Source organism: Lathyrus oleraceus, chromosome 2 (genome assembly GCF_024323335.1).
Source record: "Lathyrus oleraceus cultivar Zhongwan6 chromosome 2, CAAS_Psat_ZW6_1.0, whole genome shotgun sequence".
Lineage (NCBI taxonomy): Eukaryota > Viridiplantae > Streptophyta > Magnoliopsida > Fabales > Fabaceae > Lathyrus > Lathyrus oleraceus.
Window position 1 is genome coordinate 447846331 of NC_066580.1, and position 23420 is coordinate 447869750.

The following is a 23420-nucleotide window of genomic DNA, read 5'->3' on the forward strand; positions in this document are numbered from 1 at the left end:
GCTTCCTGTTGGTTGTCTCCTGTACTTCCCTGGGGCATAAATGAATAGTCGCTCACTAACCGGCACTCATTCATCTTATCCTCAGCGGAATTTGGTGGCCTCTACCTACGAACCGGTAGCTGTAAGTCCTTTCTTTACGGTCTTCTACCCACTACTCGGTAGTTGTAAATCCTTTTTTCTCACTCTGTCTCTCAGCAGATCGTTTGGTGGCCTCTACCTACGAACCGGTAGCTGTAAGTCCTTTCTTTACGGTCTTCTACCCACTACTCGGTAGTTGTAAATCCTTTTTTCTCACTCTATCTCTCAGCAGATCGTTTGGTGGCCTCTACCTACGAACCGGTAGTTATAAGTCCTATCTTGGTGGTTTTCTACCTACTAGCTGGTAGTTGTAAAATCCCACTTTCCTCCCCTTGTTGGAGTTAACCCTGTGTACTCATCCTATCGATGACTGGTTACTTTTCCGTGGTTTTCTGCCTACAAACCGGTAGATGTAATCCCCTCTTTGTGGTATTGATACTCTTTTCCCCTTTGGATACTTGCCTTGATCAAGAAGTATTGTCCCCATTGGGTCTTCCCCTTCTTTTTGGATATTTGCTTCGAGTTAGCAACTTTATCCTCTTTTGATTGGTCATCTTTTGCATACCTAGCCTGGTACCCTGATGCCTTTCTTTTCGGTCGTTTATCCATTTAACAACCTACAACCCGATTATGGATAATCTTCCATGCGAGGTTATTATCTACGTTCTGACGGCTATAGATAATATATCTCATGCACTCTTTGGTCAATCTTTCGATTGTTATCTCCAGCAGAGTAAGATTCGTATTCCTTGTGGAATCGAATGTCCATCCTTTAACAAGTTTGCCTTCGCTTTCTTCAGGATGTTTTCGGTCGTTTATCCATTTAACAACCTACAACCCGGTTATGGATAATCTTCCATGCGAGGTTATTATCTACGTTTTGACGGCTATAGATAATATGTCTCATGCGCTCTTGGGTCGAAGTCGTCCTCCCCAGTTGAGTAAGATTCGTATTCCCTATGGAATCGGATGTCCATCCTTTAACAAGACTGCATTTCTAAGCCCTCTTCAGGATGTTGAGCGTTTTGGAACACAAACCAATTCACGCTTTGGCACTCAGGCCAATTTTCCGGTATTCAGACCGAAGGAGTTTCCGACGATCAGGTCGATGCACTCATGGCACTCAGGCCAATTTTCCGGTATTCAGACCGAAGGAGTTTCCGACGATCAGGTCGATGCACTCATGGCGCTCGGGCCGTGGTTATCCCTGTGTTACCATTTATTTTGGTATCCAGGTCGACGTTTCTGTTTCGGTATTCAGGCCGATTTCTTTTTTTCGTTCCAGACGGATTCTTTTTTCAAGACTGTTTCTTTGCCGATCCTGGTAGGCGTTGTTAATTATTTCCCCAGCTGAGTTGTTTCTACTTGTGAATTATGCGGGTCGTCCTCAGCAGAGTAACAGTTATATCCCAAAGCATAGCTTATCATATCTGAGGTCTGTATGAGACTTATCCCCAGAGAGTTGCCTGGTTTTGTCTTCCCCAGTGGAGCAGTTATTTCCCCAAGCGGAATCTTTGTGAATTGATTGGGATAGCTCCAGCAGTTTACTTTTGGCTATAACAAGTTGCTTTATTACTCCCCAGCGAGTTGCTTTGTTCTTCCCCTAGCGGAGTTGTATTGTTGGTTCCCCAGCAGTTGCCTTGTTTCCTCCAGTGGATTCATCTTGAAGATTTCTCAGCACAGTCGTCCTGTGTACTCCCCAGCGGAGTTCTCATCATATTGCATTGCATGTAGTAATCATTGCATCCTCAAAATGCGTAGCATTTCCATTCCAAATGGAGCATTACGCCATAGAAAAATTCAAACATATGCATTCATGTGTTCGGAACCCTATCAGGCAGTATCCCCGGCAGAGGCGGGTCGTTTTTGTTCAGCACCAGCATAACACGTCTGCTACAGTTGCTTCGACAGCATTCAGAATTGACTATCCCCACAGAGGTTTATTTTCTCACCCGATGGTGACAGAAAGATTGTTTCTCCTCAGTGAGACCCCCAGCAAGTGATCAGCCTTGCTTTGACATATCTCAGATGTCCGTTCTTGTAATACCAGTAAGTATCATGTTAACACCCGCGTGTGTTCCATCTTTTTTGGTGTCGGTAAACACCATTGCTTCGGTGTTGGTAAACATCGAGTCCCACCCCAGTCATCGGTAAATGTCTGGTCATTTTTTGATGTCGGTAAACATCATCTTTCGATGTCGGTAAACATCGAGTCTCATCCCAGTCATCGGTAAATGTCTGGTCATTCTTTGTTCTCTTGTTAATAAAATCAAAATCCCCCAGAAGTCGTCGGTAAACGTCTTGTCTGATTCCACCACAAAGATTTTGTCCCTCCCCGAGCGGAGATGCCATCGGTAAATGGCCCAATTTTCTTCGATATCGGTAAATATCGAATTCCCAGTTGCAGCAGCCATCGGTAAATGGCCTTGATATCGGTAAATATCAAATTGCTTTGAAGCCACCATCGGTAAATGGTCTTGCTTCCTCTCTACATCAAATTATTTCCCGGCAGCCATCGGTAAATGGTTTTGCTGAAGTTGATATCGGTAAACATCAAGTTTACAGTTTCCAACCATCGGTAAATGGTTTCGTTTTTCTCAAGATGTTTTCCCAGCAGCCATCGGTAAATGGTTTTGCTGAAGTTGATATCGGTAAATATCAAGTTTACAGTTTCCAACCATCGGTAAATGGTTTCGCTTTTCTCAAGTTGTTTTCCCAGCAGCCATCGGTAAATGGTCTCGCTGAAGTTGATATCGGTAAATATCAAGTTTACAGTTTCCAACCATCGGTAAATGGTTTTGCTTTTCAGAAGTTGTTTTCCCAGCAGCCATCGGTAAATGGTCTCGCTGAAGTTGATATCGGTAAATATCAAGTTTCCAGTTTCTAACCATCGGCAAATGGTTTTGCTTTTCTGAAGTTGTCATGCAGTTGTCATCGGTAAATGACATGGTTCTCCTTGTATTATATCCAGTCGGTGCAAATTTCTACGGTTCTTTGGTATTCAATCCCTGTTTACCCTGAAAGTCTGACAACCATTGCTATCATCCGTTCGGGTTCCCAGCTGATTGAATAGGGGCAGCTGTAGCACCTCAAATTTGCACCTATCATTGTACATACATTCTCATATTAGGTCATAGCATAACATGGTCCACTGCATAGCATTGCATTGTCCCATTTGCCTCAAGTGCAAGATCATCAGAAGAATTAGGTCAAACTGATCAGGAGATCAGTCAACCAAGCAAGCAAGTGTGTTTCTCAAGGAGCCAAGGCCCTAGGGTTGGTCCAACATGTTCACATGACTTGGGGGTTCATTTGAAGTGTTTAGGTCAAAGATTGGAGGCTCAGAGGTCATCAGTCCATGCACAATCAGTCAGAAACCCTAAAAAGTCAAACTTGGTCAACTGTGGTTGATTTTATGGTTTTGATGGATGGATTTGGTTTGAGAGAGCTTATTCATGTCCAAATAGGCCTCATATATCATGGAAAACAATATCATTGAAGAATTTGAAGCGAAATCAGAAATTTCCAAAAATAGAAACTGTACCTGTAATTTTAACTGCCAAAAATGGAAACTTCTTGATCCCAAGCTTACATTATGATACAAGCTTCAAATGAATTTTTGCCCAACATGAAAGTTGAAGATCTTGTTCTCCCATTTTCAAAAAGTCCAAGAACTCTCAATTCCCATGTATGGTTGTTAAGATATGATCAAATCATTTTCACAAAATCTTGAACTTCAAAAGGCCATATCTCTCAAACCATTTGGCCAAAATTGGTGAGGTTTTTTCCAACAAACCACATTTAACCTCCTCTTTCCAAAAATGCAACTTTCATGTACCAAAACATTGCCAATCAAAATGGCCCTTTTTGAACTATCATGTTTATTTTCAAGTGAGGTGCAATTTTGACTTTTTGAATTAAGTAATTTCCATCCAAATGACCAATTGGAATTGATTCAAAATGTTAATTGTGACTTGCCAAAGGCCCATTTTCGTGCTCATGCTACCACACACCACCATTTGGTCAAATTTGGCAAATTAGCAATTTGGTTCATTTGAGTTAAACATGCTTAACATACATGGATTAGAGTTAAAACAGACCATATATAATATTTTTTCTGTCAATTTGTGAACCCTAGCGGCCACACCAACTCAGAAATCCATTCATTCTCTCAAACTTCATTTTCTTGCATTTTCCAAAATCCTTCCAAAAGCTCCAAAGAACTCGACCTGGATATTGTTGCTGCATCATCCAAGCATCATTTTAGGCTCATTGCGACCATCATTCTTCAACTGTAACCACCTGTTTGCTCGATCATTCTTCAAAGCATCATCCATGGCAGAGTTGGGTTTGAACTGTTCCAAGCTTCATTGAGCCAAAGTAACTTCACCATTCACCTTGTGGAGCTTAAATCTTCACTTGTTTCGAGCATTTGCAAGCAAACAGCAACTGAATCTCATCTGCTCTTCAGAACTGGTAAGAATTCGATCCCATTATTTCATCAAATAGGTATATGTTTTAGAAAGATCTCTCCATGCTGAGCTTCCTGATGGTTTTGTTTTTGAAAATGGTTGGATATTCATGAAGATATTTAGAAATGAAGTTTGATGATGTTTTTGATTCTTGCTCGATTCATGAATATGGTTGTGTTTTAATGAAAATCATTGCTGGATTCATGTTAGTGGTTGTTTGATGATCATTTCTGTGTATTTAATTGCCATTTCTGGAAATTTTTGAGAAAAGCTCGATTTGGGGATGATGAACCTTGTTACTGTGCCCAGAAACCCTAGAATATCTTCATGCATTGCCCAGAAATGATACAGTCGTGTGCATGGTACTGTTGGCCCATGCTGGCCAATAGCGTTATTTCGTTCCAGCGTCCTAAACGCAGCCGTTTTGATAAGTGAATGCCTTATTTACAGCTTTGCCATTCTCGATTTAATTAATCCATTTTAATTCATTTAATTTCTTATTTTATTTCATTTGGCATGGCTCACTTGCAAAATTCATAAATCATCCATTTCAAATCCAATTTTAGTGGGAATTTTTGCATCATCTTCATCATGAGCTCTACTTTTTTATCATATTTTTTTCCAGAATTTTTTGATCATTGAATTTTAAATGGCATTAGGGTTTGTAGAATGTGACCAAATTTTGTACCTTTTGCCAATTCAATTGTGAAATGGTCATGACTTATCCAATGGACCTGAATTTTTTTGAGCATAAACTAGATTCACTCATGTTTATTTTGATGTAAAGATCATGAATTTATCTTATGTGGTTTGAGAGTTGTGAATTTTTGAAGTAGGGTGTGACAACTTGTGTCACACCATGGATGTGCAAATTGCTGATTTTTGATGCCATGCTTCCTGACCTTCAATTGAGCTGAATTTTTGCATGAACCTACTCTTATATGTCTAGTTTACTTGTGATTTTTCTTGGAATTATTTGTGCCATTTCCCATTTGTTTGAGATTTTCTCCCCTGTTTGACCAAAATGTTGACCTTATGTGATGCATGTGCCCATTTGTTTTGTGAAATGCTCATACTTTATTAGATGGACATGAAATTTTACATGAGATAACTACACATCATCAGCTTTGCCATGGTTTTAGTCCCATTCATTTATCATACACCATCTCTGACTTATGATTTTTCTAAGTTGATGCATGTTTGGTTGACTTCTTTGAGCATGTTCAAAATTGCTTTGACTTTCTGATTTTCATTGACTGCCTTCCACTTGCCCAAATGAGATGAAATTTGACATGCTTACCATGCTATGTGCTAGGTTTGATCATGATTTATTTGGTGATTTTTGGAAATGTTTGAGTTGACTTTTGATGCAAGTCTTTCTGTTGACTTCTATGAGCTCTCATTTGCTATGCTTTGACTTCTTTTGCTTATGAAATGATGATGATGCATGATATGAACATGAAACCAATTGGGTTTGCTTCCTAAATGTTTGAATTTGATTTTGATTGGACATTGCTTGCTGTTTTGGCTTTCTCATTCATTTTTGACCCTAGGCTTGCCCTAGTGGTCCTGTTACTCACCTTTGAGTTCATGTTTTCAGGTTGACCAACAAATGACCAATGAGACCAATTCTTTTTGATTGAGCTTGCTTGAATATCATTGTTTAACATGTTTTGTTTTGTAGGTGGCTTGGCTCACATGCCTTAAGCCTTGTGCCTTGCACATTCATTTGCTTCTGATTAACTGTTGATGTCTGTTTCTTTTTGCTTTGTCTGAAGTTGTATACTAATGCCTGTTTGACTATTTCAGGTGCTTTTAGTTGCTCAGTTCCTTGTGAACTTTTGCTTTGCTTTGCTTGTATAAGCAATTTGCATTGAGGTATATTTCTCATCTTCATGTAGTCTGGAAGACCTGGCCTGTTACTTGGCCAGGCAACTGTCTGAAGTCCTCCTTAAGAGGCAATGTTTGTGTATGTTTAAATCTTGTCCCTGTACATATGCAAAGTCCTCCTAAGTGAAGAGGCAATTGGCAGAACCCAAGGGATAAACAACCTATCCCCTGCTAGTCTGTGTGTCACTCACATTGCTCACACTACCTGTGTTGATGCATAGTGGGTAAAAGACCAAGATCCATAGAGTCACTTGTGGAGAGAGTTCCCCCATTCTGAACTCCCACACCTTCTGATATTGAAATGCTCTCCCTGGCCAGGGATAAGAGCAATGAGGCACACCCCTCATCTCCTTTCATCTGCTTCACCTTGGCTCTCAATGTCAAGGTTAAGAGCACCCACTACCCAGTTCCAGAGGTTTGTTTGTCGAGGTTGATATGACCCCTCGACTAAAACCTAGCCTTGATGTTTGAGCCCCTTGTTGGTGTGTTTATTTCATGCTGTATGTGCTTGTGTGGTGTGATTGTATCCCCTAGGTTTGCTAGACTCCGCGTAGTCTCGTTTGCATGTCAATTAAGGTAGCACGGTTCCTTCGTATAGGACTTCCTTTCTTGCTTGAGCTTTCTTAAAACACAAACACATTATCCCCTCTTAAGGATACGTTAACTCCTTCTACTACAGGTGAGTAAGTCTCCAAAGGTCGAGCATCAGGTAGATTGTGCAGTGACGTTGTCCACTTAAAAAACACAAACCAACAAGAATAGTTTGGCCGAACTACGGCAACTCTGATTCTCATGTCCAGATGAGATACGTAGGCACGAGATGCGATGTCTTGTCGAGTTTGACTAACGACTAACAACTAATCCTTGCTTGTTTTCGCCCTCGTTGCGATCCTTTCTCTCGCCCTCGTTGCGATTGAGACTTCCCCTTTCTCTTGCCCTAGTTGCAATCGAGACCCTTGCTTCCTGTGCAAGTTAGGTTAGTTGTGGCTTGCTTCCTGTGCAAGTCATGTTTAGGATAGGCTTGCTTCCTGTGCAAGTTAGCTAGAAACCTTAACTTAGGGACGATTTTGCATGACAACATCTAGGCTCGAGTCGTAGTCTCCCTAGTGTTGTGTCTCCCTCTGTTATCTGGTTAGGCTAGTCCTTTTTCCCTGCGTAGGGGAACTACGTCGCCCTGATCCTCATACCAGATGAGGTACGTAGGCAGGAGATGAGCTGATCTCTCCGGGCGCCCTTTTTTTTTTCTTTTTTGTGTGTGCTTGACAATTATAGGCTCGAGTCCCCGACTCCCTATTAACCTGTTGTGTTGTCGTGTGCTTGGAAGCCGATGTAAGTCCATCGAGTGGCATTTGGGTTCCAGTGTGGGTTTGTTTTGGTTCGGATGCTGATGTAAGTCCAGTGATTGGCATTCAGGCTCCACGTTTGCCTTTGCCTGTGTTTGTTTGTGTGCGTGTCAGCCGAGCTACGAATGCTCTGATTCTCCTTCGTCCAAGGAGATACGTATGCATAGGATGCGATATCCTAGCGAGCATGTGTCGTTTCCCCAGTTCGAACTACTTCGACTCTGATGTCTATGCCTAATAGACTAAGTAGGCCCAGGATGCGGTATCATGCCGAGTCAGTTTCAGTCTTGTTTTCTTGTGTCTCTTTCAGCCAGTGTGTGTGTGTTTGAGCAGTGTTTTAGCAACCATTTTTCCTTCCTTTTGTGCGTGGATCCCGTCGAGTACGACGGATGCGTAGGGGTGCTAACACCTTCCCTTCGCATAACCGACTCCCGAACCCATTCTCTTTGGTCGCGAGACCACGTTCTTTCCTAGGTTTACTCTGAGCGTTTCCTTTCCCTATTTTGGGATAAATAACGCACGGTGGCGGCTCTGTTGTTCTTGTTTTCCCGCCGGTTTTTCGCGTAATGCGACACATGGGGAAACACTCTGTGAACCAAAAACGGACCCGGCCACCTGGATTTCAACTTTCCTTGAAAGAACTTTAATCTGGAGTTGAACAAGAGCACCAGTTGTCCCTTGACAAAATCCTTTCTCTGTAGCTTCTGATCGTGCCATTTTTTTGTCTTCTCCTTATAGAGTTTGGCATTCTCATATGCTTGATTCCGAAACTCCTCTAACTCGTGGAGCTTAAGGATTCGGGATTCACCCGCTTTGGCCAGATCATAGTTTAAGAATTTGGATGCCCAAAACGCTTTGTGCTCCAACCCTAGTGGCAAGTGACAAACTTTACCATAAACTAACTGATAGAGAGACATACCTATGGGCGTTTTGAATGCAGCTTTGTACGCCCATAGTGAAGGTGAGAAAAACAAGAAAGGGGGGGTTTGAATTGTTTGAAAAATAAGCGCTTTTGCAAAATGAAATCACACAATGATTTTATACTGGTTCGCTTATAACACAAAGCTACTCCAGTCCACCCGGCCAAGGTGATTTCGCCTTCAACAAGGACTTAATCCACTAATCTTGAAAGATTACAAACAACCCCTAAGAGAGAAGAAAATCTCTTAGTCCTCTCAAGTCTACAGACTGCAAAGAGTCACTTGAGGAAATCAAATAAAAATAAGATACAAGATGTGTAATCTAGTGTGCTTCTAAGAAAGCAAATATTACAAACTTAAGAACAAATTTTTCACTTGATAAGCAAAAGCTTAGTGAAAATCTTTGAAGAACAAAGATGTTTTTCTTGAGCGTGATATGATTTCAGTATAGTTTTGGCTAGTGATTTCTTCGTGTTTACTGAATGAGATTTCTTCTCTATTTATAGGAGTTGAAGTAGAGTTGAAGTAGCGTTGAATCTGTTGGATATTGAGATGTAATTACGCCATTCCATTAATAGCTTCTGCAGTAGACTTTTTCTCTTAGAAGTGACAACTTACCACAATTAGTATCTTCTCTCTTGGAAGTGGAGATTAACGTCTCTTTCTAATTGAGGAAATCCATTTGCAGAACTTTAACTTGGCTTAAACGTTACTTCATCATGATTAACAATTCTGATTAGAGTCTTTGTGTATCTGGAGAAACTTGCTTCTGATGTTATCTCTTGAAAGTTCAGATGACGCTGATAACTTCAGAATTTACAGAAGGCAATTGTTCAGAGTCAGAGCTTCTAGACTTTACTTCATGTTCAGATGCTTCTGATACTTGCAGTTTTGTCCAGAGTCAGAGCTTCTTGAATGAGATTCCACTTTAGATGCTTGATACTTGAGATTTTGCATCTGATCTTGTTGTGCATCTGATGACATCATCAGATTTATTTCTTCTTTCTTTAGAACCCTGCACACTTAGAAACTTTTCGTTAGGGTGCCATTTTTGGTTTCATCCTTTGTTATCATCAAAATCATGGAATCTATTGTAGAACTATTTTTGTTCTTACAATCTCCCCCTTTTTGATGATGACAAAACAAATAAAATTATCAGATGAAACATGAAAAATATTAGATCAGATAAACAAAAGCTCCCCCTGAGTTAGTACTAGGGAGTTCAGAAGTTCTTACCAGAGCTTTCCAAGCAGTAAGATTTCTGAAAACTTTCTGCAATTTCTTAATTTAATGTTAGAACTATTTAATCAGAGCTATTATTTAATCAGAGCTAATTTTATTAGAACTATTTCTATAATTGTTGCAGAATGCTTAAGGTTTTAGACATAATTTTCATCAGAGCTATTTAATAATTTCTCCCCCTTTTTGGCATAATCAAAAAGGCATAAAACAGAAAAAGAATAATAGAGAGAAAAACACTTCATTAAACAAAAGCACAAAGGCAAGCAGCAGTCAAAACATCAGATTCAAGAGAATATCAGAGCTAAAAAAGAAAAGACAGAAGCAAAAACACTAGGCAAACAAAAGAAATCCTAAGTGCCTAAGGGTTTGGAGGAGGAGGAAGTCTCTGTAGTAGCATAGCAAACATATTCTGGAGGTTTTCATTCAGAGCGTCTTGCTTGTCCATCCTTGCCCGGAGCTCACTCTGATCTTGCTTGATCTCTTTCTGATCTTGCTTGATCTCCTTCAGAGTGTTAAGAATCAGAGGGATCGCAGAGGAAGACTCCCCCTGAATCAGAGCCTGCTGAGTTTCAGCTTCAGCAGCAGCTTGGGCTTCTGCATCTGCCTTAGCCTTGGCTTCAGCTTCCTGAATTCTCAGAAGTTCTGCTTCCTTTGCCAGGCGTTCTTCTTCCAATCTCTTAGCTTCTTCTTCAGCTTCCCTAGCCAATCTTTCTTCTTCTAATCTCTTGGCCTCAGCTTCTCTAGCCAGTCTCTCTTCCTCTAACCTTCTGGCCTCAGCTTCTCTAGCCAGTCTCTCTTGGAGTCTTTCCTCAGAGTCTCTGATGTAGCCATTTCTGACTTGTTCAGAGATACTCTTCAGCCTATAAGACTCAGAGGTCATCCAACTAATAACTCTGTTCCAGTGTGTCCTAACAGATTTAGGATCATCACTGACTTCAGAATTTTTAGCCAGAGACTTGATCTTCTGGACTGAGGATTCTGCAACCTGTATAATGGCCTCCTCAAGGGTAGGTGTGATAATTTTAGGTTCAGGTTCAGGTTCAGGAGTATTAGTTGGAGAGTTTGGGGAGCTGAGATTCAGAGAGGGAGTTTCAGTTTCTGGTTCTGGCTGGGGTTCAGATTCTGCTTCTGGTTGAAGTTCAGAATCTGGGGAAGAAGCATAGAGTGGGTTTACATCTAAGGGGTCAGAGTCTGGTTCAGGTACAGCGGGAATGATTGGTGGGGTGATATAAGGATCAGATGGGCGAATTACAGATGGTTGAGCTTCAGAGGGTGTGGTGGTTGTTTGTGGTGGAAGGGAAGTTTGATTTTCAGAGGAGATGGTGGTTGTTTGTTGTGGAATAGAAGTTTGGAGGGGTGAGGTTACTTCAGTTTGTGTTTGAGTTTGTGGGGCGAAATTTTTAGCATAGATTTCAGCTATTGTTGGGGAGTTTGGGTCAGAGTGTTCTTGATCAGAGGACTCATGATCAGAGAACTCTTGGTCAGAAGAAGGGGAAAGGTAAGGGGGTGATTCATATTCAGAGGAGGAGGAAGAACTGTGGTGGTATAGTTGATTAGGGTCAGAGGTTGTTGTAAAAGTACGGGCAATTTTTAGAACAGGTGGAGGTTGAGAGGTTCTGATGGTAGAAGGTGGTATTTCAGCGGTGGTATATATTGGTTGAGAGGAGAGAGGGTTAGAGGAAGCCATTACAGATTCAGAAGAGACAGGAGGAATGGACTTACCAGAGGAGACATTCAGAGGTGCTGAAGCTTTGGTGCCAGAGGTTTCTCCAATTCTGGCTTTCTTTGCCTTCCTTGCTTCCTCAGCTATCTTCTTCTCAGAAAGGCCTCTTTTGTATCTGACCAGATCTTCTACAGAGTCCAGACAGTCTTCAAGGCGGAAATCAGAGATATCAATGCCTTCATCCAGACGATCCTGAAGGTAGATAGCAATGGCATCTCTGGGTTCATTCTTGAAGAACCTTTCAAGGCCATGAGGCATCTTCCTCTGATCCTTCAGAGCTTCCCAGGTCACATTCATAGTGGGCTTGACTCTGATGTCTTTGATGATTCCCATACTCCTCAGATTTTTGGCATTCAGAGGCTTTCCAACGTCAATTGCCAGATCATCCATACATCTGGTCTTCTCCAGAGCATCTACCAGCCCATGCTCAATGAAGATGTCAGAGAGCAATCTTCCCAGAGGAATGTAGGATCTGGGCTTCATATTATTCCTTGTTTCTCTGACTGAATCCCTCAGATATCTGAAGAGAAGAACAGGGAGGTTGATTGGAATACCCTTCTGAATACAGTAGAGGATGCATTTCTGATCAGCATTAATGTAATCTGAAGAGTTGGAGGCTGGGCGATGATGGATTGTTCCCAGGATAATCTTCAGCCAAACTCGGAGGTTCTGATGAAGCTCCTTGTTCTTAGATGGGTTTCCTTCAACATTTGCTTTGAAGATTGTAGGGTTAATGACTTCTGTGATGCGCTTGGACCTTGGAGGAATGTTGTAAATCCTTTTACCTCCAGCTTTTTCCATATTCAGCAAAGAAGCAATAGACGCTTCTGTGATAATGATCTTCACTCCCAGAACAAAAGAAACGATGAACTCATCATCAGCATCTGCACATCTCCAGAATTCTTTCACCAGAAGAGGATAGATTGGACCATACAATCTGTTGAAGTAGGTTTCCCAACCTTGCTTGCGAAGATCTTCAGTTAAATCAACGCCATTTCTTTTCAAATTCTCAAAATCCACCAGCGATTCACACAGTACATCCAAACCTTCAAAGGGAGTAGAAAGATGAATGTGTTGTTCACGTTCCAAAATGTGAGGTTGTTTGTAAACTGGGGTCGTGGTAACATCTACAACCATGGGTGTTTGAGTGTTTGAGGTTTGGGGGTTAGAAGCAGCTTCCATTTGTTGGGAGAAGTTAAAAACTGCTTGCTCTTGAGGATTCATGACGAAGATTGATGAAGAAGATGAAGAACTGAGAGAGGTTGCAGAGAAAACTTCGAGAGAGGGTTTAGGGTTTAAGAGTGAGTGAGAGTGATAAGTGTGTGAAATGTGAGAAAAGTGTTTATATACTAAGGGTAAAAACACATGCAAAACGACACACATACAAGCGTTAGCACAAAAACCAAAATAGCACGTTTGGGGAAAAATGATTACAGCTCATTAATGAATGTCTAATCCCAACAGTAAGCACACTGCTCAAGGAGATTTCAAGCGTTCTGACCTTTGATTTCTTTTGACAGCTGTCTAGAAGTTCTAGGGTTAGACGCATGTTCCCCACGTGTTGATGTTTCTGATCTTCAGGAATACCAAAGGATTTCTGAAGATTTCTAACTCAGATATCTTCTTAACTTGGTAGAAGTATCAGAGTCAGAGGCAGAAGTATATTGTTTTTATCAGAGTCTCATTTTACATGTTCAGAGCCAAATTTTACTCAGGACAATTTTTAATGTTCAGATTTTCTAAGATGAAACGAAATCTATCTTCAGCTAGAGGCTTAGTAAAGATATCTGCCCATTGATGTTCTGTATCAATGAACTTCAGCGTTACTATCCCTTTCTGAACATAGTCTCTAATAAAATGATGTTTAATTTCTATGTGTTTGGCTCTGGAATGTAGAATGGGATTCTTACTTAAACAAATAGCAGCAGTATTATCACAAAGGATAGGAATGTTACTCTCAAATATCTGGAGATCTTCTAGCTGATGCTTCATCCAGAGCATCTGAGTTGTGCACAGTGATGCTGAGATGTATTCTGCTTCTGCAGTTGATAGAGCAATTGTTGACTGTCTTTTGCTAGCCCAGGAGATTAAGTTGTTTCCCAGAAGCTGGCAATTTCCAGATGTACTTTTTCGTTCTATTCTATCTCCTGCATAATCTGCATCACAATAACCAGAGAGCCTATACTCTGATGTTTTCTCATACATCAGGCCCAGGTTAGGAGTTCCTTTCAGATACTTAAGAATTCTCTTAACAGCTGTTAAATGAGATTCTCTAGGATCTGATTGGAATCTGGCACAAAGACAGACGCTAAAGAGAATATCAGGACGAGTAGCAGTCAGATAGAGAAGAGAGCCTATCATACCTCTATAGAGCTTCTGACAAACCTTGTTGCTTACCTCTTCCTTCTCCAGAATGCAAGTTGGATGCATGGGAGTCTTTGCAGAATTGCATTCAGTCATGTCAAACTTCTTCAGAACGTCTTTAATGTACTTGCTTTGATGAATGTACGTGACTTCTGGAGTTTGATTGATTTGAATTCCCAGAAAGAACTTTAGTTCTTGCATTAGACTCATTTCAAATTCTGCCTGCATTAACTTAGAAAATTCTTGGCAAACAGAGATATTAGCAGAACCAAAAATAATGTCATCAACATAAATTTGGCATATCATGAGATCATTTTCATGATTTTTACAGAAGAGTGTAGAATCAACTTTCCCTCTGATAAAATTTTGTTCCAGAAGAAAATTACTTAAGCGTTCATACCAAGCTCTGGGAGCTTGTTTAAGTCCATATAAGGATTTCTTAAGTTTGAAAACATGTTCTGGAAAATTTGAGTTTTCAAAGCCAGGAGGTTGATTTACATACACTTCTTCTGAAATATAACCATTAAGAAATGCACTTTTGACATCCATTTGGTATAATTTGATAGAATGATTAATAGCAAAAGATACAAGAAGACGAATAGACTCTAACCTTGCGACTGGAGCAAAAGTTTCATTATAATCAATACCTTCTTGTTGACTATAACCTTGAGCTACCAGTCGTGCTTTGTTTCTGACAACTTCTCCTTTCTCGTTCAATTTGTTTCTGAAAACCCATCTGGTTCCAATGACATGAGTGCCTCTGGGTTTAGGAACGAGATCCCATACATCATTCTTGGAGAATTGATCTAACTCTTCTTGCATAGCTGCCACCCAATCGTTATCTTGAAGAGCTTCATCACAGGACGTAGGCTCAATCAGAGACACTAGTCCCAGAGGAATATCTTCAGAAGTTCTGAAGGTAGATCTGGTTCTAACAGGTTCATCTTTGTTTCCCAGAATCAAATCTTCAGATACGTTGCTACGACTCTTGACTTTCCTTGGAATTTTTGGAGATTTAATTTCTTCAGAGTCTGGAGTGACAGTTGCTTCTGGAGTTTTCTCAGATTCTACCAGAGTGATCTCTAAATCTGCAAACTTTTCAACTAGCTTTGACTTTTCAGGGTCAAGCTTATCATCAAATCTAACATGAATTGATTCCTCCACAATTTTGGTTTCTGTGTTGTATACTCTATAGCCTTTAGAGCGTTCTGAGTATCCTAACATAATACCTTTCTGTGCTTTGGAATCAAACTTGTTCAGATGTTCTTTAGTATTTAATATAAAGCAAATGCATCCAAAAGGATGAAAATATGAAATGTTGGGTTTTCTTCCCTTACACAATTCATAGGGAGTCTTATCCAGAATAGGTCTAATGGAGATTCTATTCTGAATGTAACACGCTGTATTTACAGCTTCTGCCCAGAAGTGCTTTGCTACATTTGTTTCATTGATCATGGTTCTGGCCATTTCTTGGAGTGTCCTATTCTTCCTCTCTACAACTCCATTTTGTTGTGGAGTTCTAGGGCAGGAGAAATCATGGGATATTCCATTAGAATCAAATAGTTCTTCAAAATCTTTATTTTCAAATTCTCCACCATGATCACTTCTGACTCTAACAATTTTAGAGTCAAATTCTTTTTGCACTTTAGAACAGAAACTGGTGAATACAGAGTGAGACTCACTCTTGTGCCTTAGGAATTTTACCCATGTCCAGCGGCTGTAATCATCAACGATTACAAGTCCATACTTCTTTCCATTGACTGATGCTGTTTTCACAGGACCAAATAAGTCAATGTGAAGAAGCTCCAGAGGCTTGGAGGTAGAAACAACATTTTTCTTTTTAAAAGATGTTTTTGAAAACTTTCCTTTCTGACAAGCTTCACACAGAGCATCTGAAGAAAACTTCAGTTTAGGTAAGCCTCTGACTAACTCAAGTTTAGTTAGCTGAGAAAGTTTCCTCATGCTAATGTGGCCTAAGCGTCTATGCCATACCCATTGCTCTTCGTGAACTGACATTAAACATTTAACATTTTGATCTTTTAAATCAGAAAGATTTATTTTATAAATGTTGTTTTTCCTCTTGCCTGTGAAAAGGACAGAGCCATCGTTCTGATTAATGGCTTTACACGTTTTTTGATTAAAGATTACATCATAACCGTTATCACTTAATTGACTTATGGATAACAAGTTATGCATTAATCCTTCTACATAAAGAACATCAGATATAGAGGGAAGAGTACCATTACCAATAGTTCCGGAGCCTCTGATCCTTCCTTTCTGATCTCCTCCGAAGCCTACAAAGCCAGCGTCTTTAAGTTCCAGGCTTTGGAACATAGACTTTCTTCCCGTCATATGTCGCGAGCATCCAGAGTCCAGGTACCATGACTGGTGTCTGAACTTTGCTGCATAGGATATCTGCAACATAGATAATCTTATCTTTCGGTACCCAGAATCTCTTGGGTCCTTTTAGATTAGTCTTCCCAGAGTTTCTTACAACTTTGGGTCTTCTAGCATTTTTAAATTTGTGTTCTTGTGTGTGTGTATAGTGGTATGAAAAAGGTGATTTAATTTGGTTACTGATAGAAGTTTTATCAGAATCAGAATCATACCCAATACCCCTTTTATTATTCTGACCTACTCCATAAATCATGGATGCCATAATACTCCTATTTATCCCATTCTTCAGAAATTGTTGAAAGGCTTCTTCATACTTATAAATAATTTCATTTGAAGTTTGTGGTGCTTGAGACAACACTTCTTCTAATTCTAAGCTTTTTGTTTTAGCTCCATCTCTTTCTAACGTTAAAGATTTGATTGTATCTTCATGTGCTAGAATTGTTGTCTCAAGTTCACTACATTCTTCAGATTTTGCTTTAAGAAGGCCTTTAATGCTTTTAACTTTTTGTTTTAATTTCTGAAGAGAGGTAAGAGTTTCTGATAAACATGATTCTAAGTCAGATCTAGAAAGTTCAGAAAATACCTCTTCAGATTCTTCATCTGAGCTGCTGGATGTGGTAGCCATAAATGCTACGTTGGCTTGTTCATCAGAGTCAGATTCTGATGATCCTGATTCACTATCGTCCCAGGTGGCCATTAATCCCTTCTTTGTTCTGAAGGCATTTTTCTTGAAGCTTTCTTTCTTAGAGTTATCTTTCTTCAGCTTGGGGCATTCATTTCTATAATGACCTGTTTCTTTACATTCAAAACAGGTAATATCTTTATTAGGTTTACCTTTTGAAGTTGACTCTGATCTATCCCCTCTGGGTCTTGATCTTCTGAAGTTGTTGTTCCTTCTTTTCCAGAGTTGCTTAACTCTTCTGGTTAGTAAGGACAGTTCTTCTTCATCATCAGAGTCTTCAGGTTCAGAGTCATCAGTGTCTGCAGTTTCTGCTTGAAGAGCCTTGGTTCTGTCTGACTTCCGTCTTTCAGGTCTGGACTTCAGCGCCACTGACTTGTTCCTTTTCTGAGGCTCATCCTCCTCTAGTTCTATCTCATGGCTTCTGAGAGAACTAACAAGTTCTTCAAGGCTGATATTGTTCAGATCCTTTGATAGCTTCAGAGCAGTAACCATTGGTCTCCATTTCTTTGGCAGACTTCTGACTATCTTCTTAACATGATCTGCAGTAGTGTATCCTTTGTCTAGCACTTTAAGACCTGCAATAAGAGTTTGGAATCTGGAAAACATAGCTTCTATAGCTTCGTCATCTTCCATCTTGAAGGCTTCATATTTCTGGATCAACGCCAGAGCCTTCGTCTCCTTGACTTGGGAGTTTCCTTCATGGGTCATCTTCAGAGAGTCAAGTATATCTTTAGCCGTCTCTCTGTTGGTGATCTTTTCGTATTCGTTGTATGATATAGCATTTAGAAGTATTGTTCTGGCCTTGTGATGATTTTTGAACTCACGTTTCTGATCTTCTGACATTTTGCTTCTGGGAACTTCAGCTCCATTTAAGGTTGGAGGTTTGTATCCATCTGTGACAATGTCCCAGAGGTCAGCATCATAACCAAGAAAGAAACTTTCGATTCTATCTTTCCAGTAATCAAACTTTTCTCCATCAAAAACAGGAGGCTTGGCATTGTAAGAATCTTTCTCATTTGAGTGGGCCATTTGTTTTTCTCGCACTGGATCTCTCTACACGGTTAAGTGTTTGATTTGAAAATCAATAACAGAGCCGGAGCTCTGATACCAATTGAAGGTGAGAAAAACAAGAAAGGGGGGGTTTGAATTGTTTGAAAAATAAGCGCTTTTGCAAAATGAAATCACACAATGATTTTATACTGGTTCGCTTATAACACAAAGCTACTCCAGTCCACCCGGCCAAGGTGATTTCGCCTTCAACAAGGACTTAATCCACTAATCTTGAAAGATTACAAACAACCCCTAAGAGAGAAGAAAATCTCTTAGTCCTCTCAAGTCTACAGACTGCAAAGAGTCACTTGAGGAAATCAAATAAAAATAAGATACAAGATGTGTAATCTAGTGTGCTTCTAAGAAAGCAAATATTACAAACTTAAGAACAAATTTTTCACTTGATAAGCAAAAGCTTAGTGAAAATCTTTGAAGAACAAAGATGTTTTTCTTGAGCGTGATATGATTTCAGTATAGTTTTGGCTAGTGATTTCTTCGTGTTTACTGAATGAGATTTCTTCTCTATTTATAGGAGTTGAAGTAGAGTTGAAGTAGCGTTGAATCTGTTGGATATTGAGATGTAATTACGCCATTCCATTAATAGCTTCTGCAGTAGACTTTTTCTCTTAGAAGTGACAACTTACCACAATTAGTATCTTCTCTCTTGGAAGTGGAGATTAACGTCTCTTTCTAATTGAGGAAATCCATTTGCAGAACTTTAACTTGGCTTAAACGTTACTTCATCATGATTAACAATTCTGATTAGAGTCTTTGTGTATCTGGAGAAACTTGCTTCTGATGTTATCTCTTGAAAGTTCAGATGACGCTGATAACTTCAGAATTTACAGAAGGCAATTGTTCAGAGTCAGAGCTTCTAGACTTTACTTCATGTTCAGATGCTTCTGATACTTGCAGTTTTGTCCAGAGTCAGAGCTTCTTGAATGAGATTCCACTTTAGATGCTTGATACTTGAGATTTTGCATCTGATCTTGTTGTGCATCTGATGACATCATCAGATTTATTTCTTCTTTCTTTAGAACCCTGCACACTTAGAAACTTTTCGTTAGGGTGCCATTTTTGGTTTCATCCTTTGTTATCATCAAAATCATGGAATCTATTGTAGAACTATTTTTGTTCTTACACATAGTGCATCTTCTAACTTTACTGCCCAGCCTTTCCTAGATGCGCACATAGTCTTTTCCAGTATTTGCTTTATCTTCCTGTTGGACACTTCGACCTGGCCACGCGTTTAAGGGTGATACAGAGTGGCGATCTTGTGTTTAACATTATATTTCTTCAGCAGATTCTCCATCAGTTTGTTCAAAAAGTGAGTACCTTCATCACTGATAAGTGCTCTTGGCACCCCAAATCTTGAAAAGATGTTATTCTTCAGAAAGGTCACAACCACTTTAGAATCATCGGTGGGCAATGCCACTGCTTCCATCCACTTTGACACGTAGTCTACTGCTACCAAGTGGTAATTCTTCCCAAATGACGGGGGAAATGGCCCCATGAAGTCTATTCCCCAAACATCAAAAATTCAACTTCCAACATAGCATTTTACGGTATTTGATTTCTCTTATAAATATTCCCCATTCTTTGACATCTATCGCATTCTTTGATGATGTCTTGGGTATCTTTGAACAGTGTGGGCCAATATAGACCTGACTGAAGGACTTTAGTTGTTGTTCTGTCACCACTGAAGTGTCCTCCATAATCCGAGTCATGACAAGCTCTAAATACATCCCTTTGTTCCTCCTCCGGGATGCATCTTCTGACCAGCCCATCCACTCCTCTCTTGTATAGAAATGGGTCATCCCACAAGTAGAACCTGCAATCATGAACAAACTTTTTCTTTTTGTTCCCCACCAAATAATCAGCGTAGTCAGCGAACCAAGGGATACCAATAACAGCGAGGATGTGTTCATCAGCGAACTCATCCTTTATTGGTCTCTTTTCTTCTGTTTCTTCAATCGGTGACATTTAGTATAAATGATCTGCCACTGTGTTTTCACACCCCCTTTTGTCCCTAATCTCTATATCAAATTCTTGGAGGAGTAATATCCACCTCAGAAGCCTCGGCTTAGAGTCTTGTTTAGCAAACAAATATTTCAACGCGGCATGGTCAGTATAAACGACAACCTTCGATCCTAACAAGTATGGCCTGAATTTGTCAAATGCATAAACCACGACCAATAACTCTTTCTCAGTAGTTGCATAGTTCATCTGTGCAGGGTTCAACACATGACTAGCATAGTAAATTACATGTAATAACTTATCTCTTCATTGTCCTAGGACTGCTCCAACAATAATATCACTAGCATCACACATGATCTCAAATGGAAGAGACCAATCTGGGGCAATAACAATGGGTGCTGAAATCAATTTGCTCTTCAATGTCTCAAAGGCCATGGTGCATTCTTTGTCGAACATAAACGCCTTATCCTTTACCAATAGAGTGGTCAGCGGTTTTGCGATTTTTGAGAAATCTCTTATGAACCTGCGGTAAAAACCTGCGTGTCCTAAGAAACTCCTGATACCCTTTTCATTAACAGGAGGTGAGAATTTAGATATCACTTCCACTTTTGCTTAGTCAACTTCAATTCCCTTGTAGGAAATTTTGTGACTCAATACTATCCCTTCTCGCATCATGAAGTGACATTTCTCCCAGTTCAGAATTAAATTTGTTTACTGGCACCTGTCTAAAACAAGAGAGAGATTAGTTAAACAATTATCAAATGAGGATCCAAAGACTGAGACGTCATCCATGAAGACTTCCATATGCTTTTCAAGCATATCGACGAAAATGGAAGTCATGCATCGTTGGAAGGTGGCTGGAGCATTACACAACCCGAATGACATTCTTCAGTATGCAAATACACCATACGAGCATGTGAATGTTGTCTTTTCTTGGTCTTCCGGAACAACTGCAATCTGATTATACCCAGAGTATCCATCTAGAAAACAATAGTAATCATGTTTGGCTAACCTTTCCAACATCTGGTCAATAAATGGCAATGGGAAATGGTCCTTCCTAGTTGTTGTATTCAACCTTCTGTAGTCAATGCAAATGTGTCACCCGATAATTGCCCAAGTAGGAATTAACTCATTTTTTTCATTCCTTATTACGGCGGTCCCCCCCTTTCTTAGGGACAACATGCATCGGGCTCACCCAAGGGTTGTCAGAAATAGTATATATAAGACCTGCGTCTAACAATTTCACCACCTCTTTCTGAACTACCTCCTTCATTGCTGGGTTGAGTCTTCTCTGCGGTTGGACTGCCGATTTGTGGTCTTCTTCCATGAGAATTTTATGCATGCACACAGTAGGGATAATACCTTTCAAATCTTCAATTACCCATCCAATAACCTTTTTGTATTTTTTTAGGACTTGGATGAGCTTTTCTTCTTGGATATTCTTTAGGCTCGAGTTTATGATAGCAGGACATTTTCCTTCAGAGTCGAGAAAGACATATTTAAGATTCTCAGGAAGTTGTTTTAACTCCGTTCCCTTCTTTGGCTCTTCATCCTCCTCACTAGATTGAGGTCGGCGTAAATCCTCCCACTGGTGTGGTCGAGATCCTTTCCACGGAGGTTGTGCATCTAACAAGGCTAGCACTTCATATTCCCCATTGTCCATTTCTTTATCACTATCGAAAATGGACAAACTCAACACTCTTTCCAAAGGTGAATGTGGTTCATTCAGAGGACTATCATATGCCATCACCTGATCCAGAACCTCTATAGTATGACTGGTACAAATATCATCCTTGTACCTCATGGTGTTTCAAACATCGATCTTCAATTCCTCATCATAAACCTTCAACGTCATGGTCCCTTATTCTATGTTGATCAAGCACCTTCCCGTTTCTAAAAAGGGTCTCCCAAGAATGAGAGGGATCTCTTCATCTTCCGGCATTTTTAAAATTATAAAATCCACCGGAAATACAAACTTGTCAATTTTCACAAGAACATCTTCAACAATACCATATGGTTTCTTGACCGAATGATCAGCGAATTGGAGTGTCGTCCTGGTATCTTGCACAACCCCTATACCAAGCTTCTTGTAAATGGATAACAGCATGAGACTCATGCTAGCTCCCAAGTCAATAAGAGCTTTGTTGAATGACCTATCTCCAATAGTACAAGGGATGGTGACAGCCCCTCAATCTTTCTTCTTTATCGGAATCTTTATACCCTGCAAAATAGCACTACAAGTTTCACTTAGAATAATCGGGTTGGTGTCGGCGGTACGCCTCTTTGAAATGATGTCCTTCATGAACTTGGCATAAGTAGGCATTTGTTCAAGTGCCTCCAACAGTGGAATGTCAATCTCAAGCTTCTTGAACAACTCTAAGAATTTTTCAAAGTTTTTCTCATGTTGTCCCTTTTTCTTGTTTCTGGTGGGAAAGGGAAGCTTAACAACCAGCTTAGGCTCAATGACTGTTTCTTTCACAACTGGTTTTGGTGCTATCACTTCTTCCCTCACAGCTTCATTTTCTTTGATCTCAAGATCCACTTCGATCAATTGATCTTCCTCTTCATCCACCTCCTCGACTACTTCATCATATTTACCACTTCTTGTTGTCACATCGCTCATATTATTATGCTCTCTAGGATTTGTCACCATCGCACTAGGAAGAGCATCTTGTGCTTGAGAACTCGAGGCTAATTGCTGAGCGATTTGACCCATTTGGACTTCAAGATTCTTTATGGATGATGTGGTGTTTTTCTGATTATTTCGGGTTTCTTCTTGAAATTGAACATTATGAGCTGCCATTCTTTCAATGGCAATTTCCCAATCAGCTTCCTTAGGGGCTTATTGTGCCTGCTGTTGTTGATATTGAGTTTAGTATTGACCGTGTTGAGGAGCGGTTCCTTTTTGGTCTTTCCATGAGAAGTTGGGATGATTCTTTCAACCCGGATTGTACGTGTTGGAATAAGGATTATTCTGCTTCAAAAATTTGATTTCCTCCACTTGTTGAGGAGTTGCAAAACAATATACAATTTGGTGCAGACCATTACAAATCTCACAATAGACGGTAGGAGCCGGTTGGACCTGTGCCACCTGTTGGGTACCTATATTCATCGCCTTCAGCTTCTTCTCAACCTCAACAGCTATAGTATCTTCAATACGGATTTTATTAGTTTCCAGCTTTAAATCTATAACCCCTTCTGGTTTGCTTTGACATCTATCGTACAACTCCAAGTGCTCATTAGCAGCAATAGCTTCAATGATCTTCTTGATACCGGTGGCTG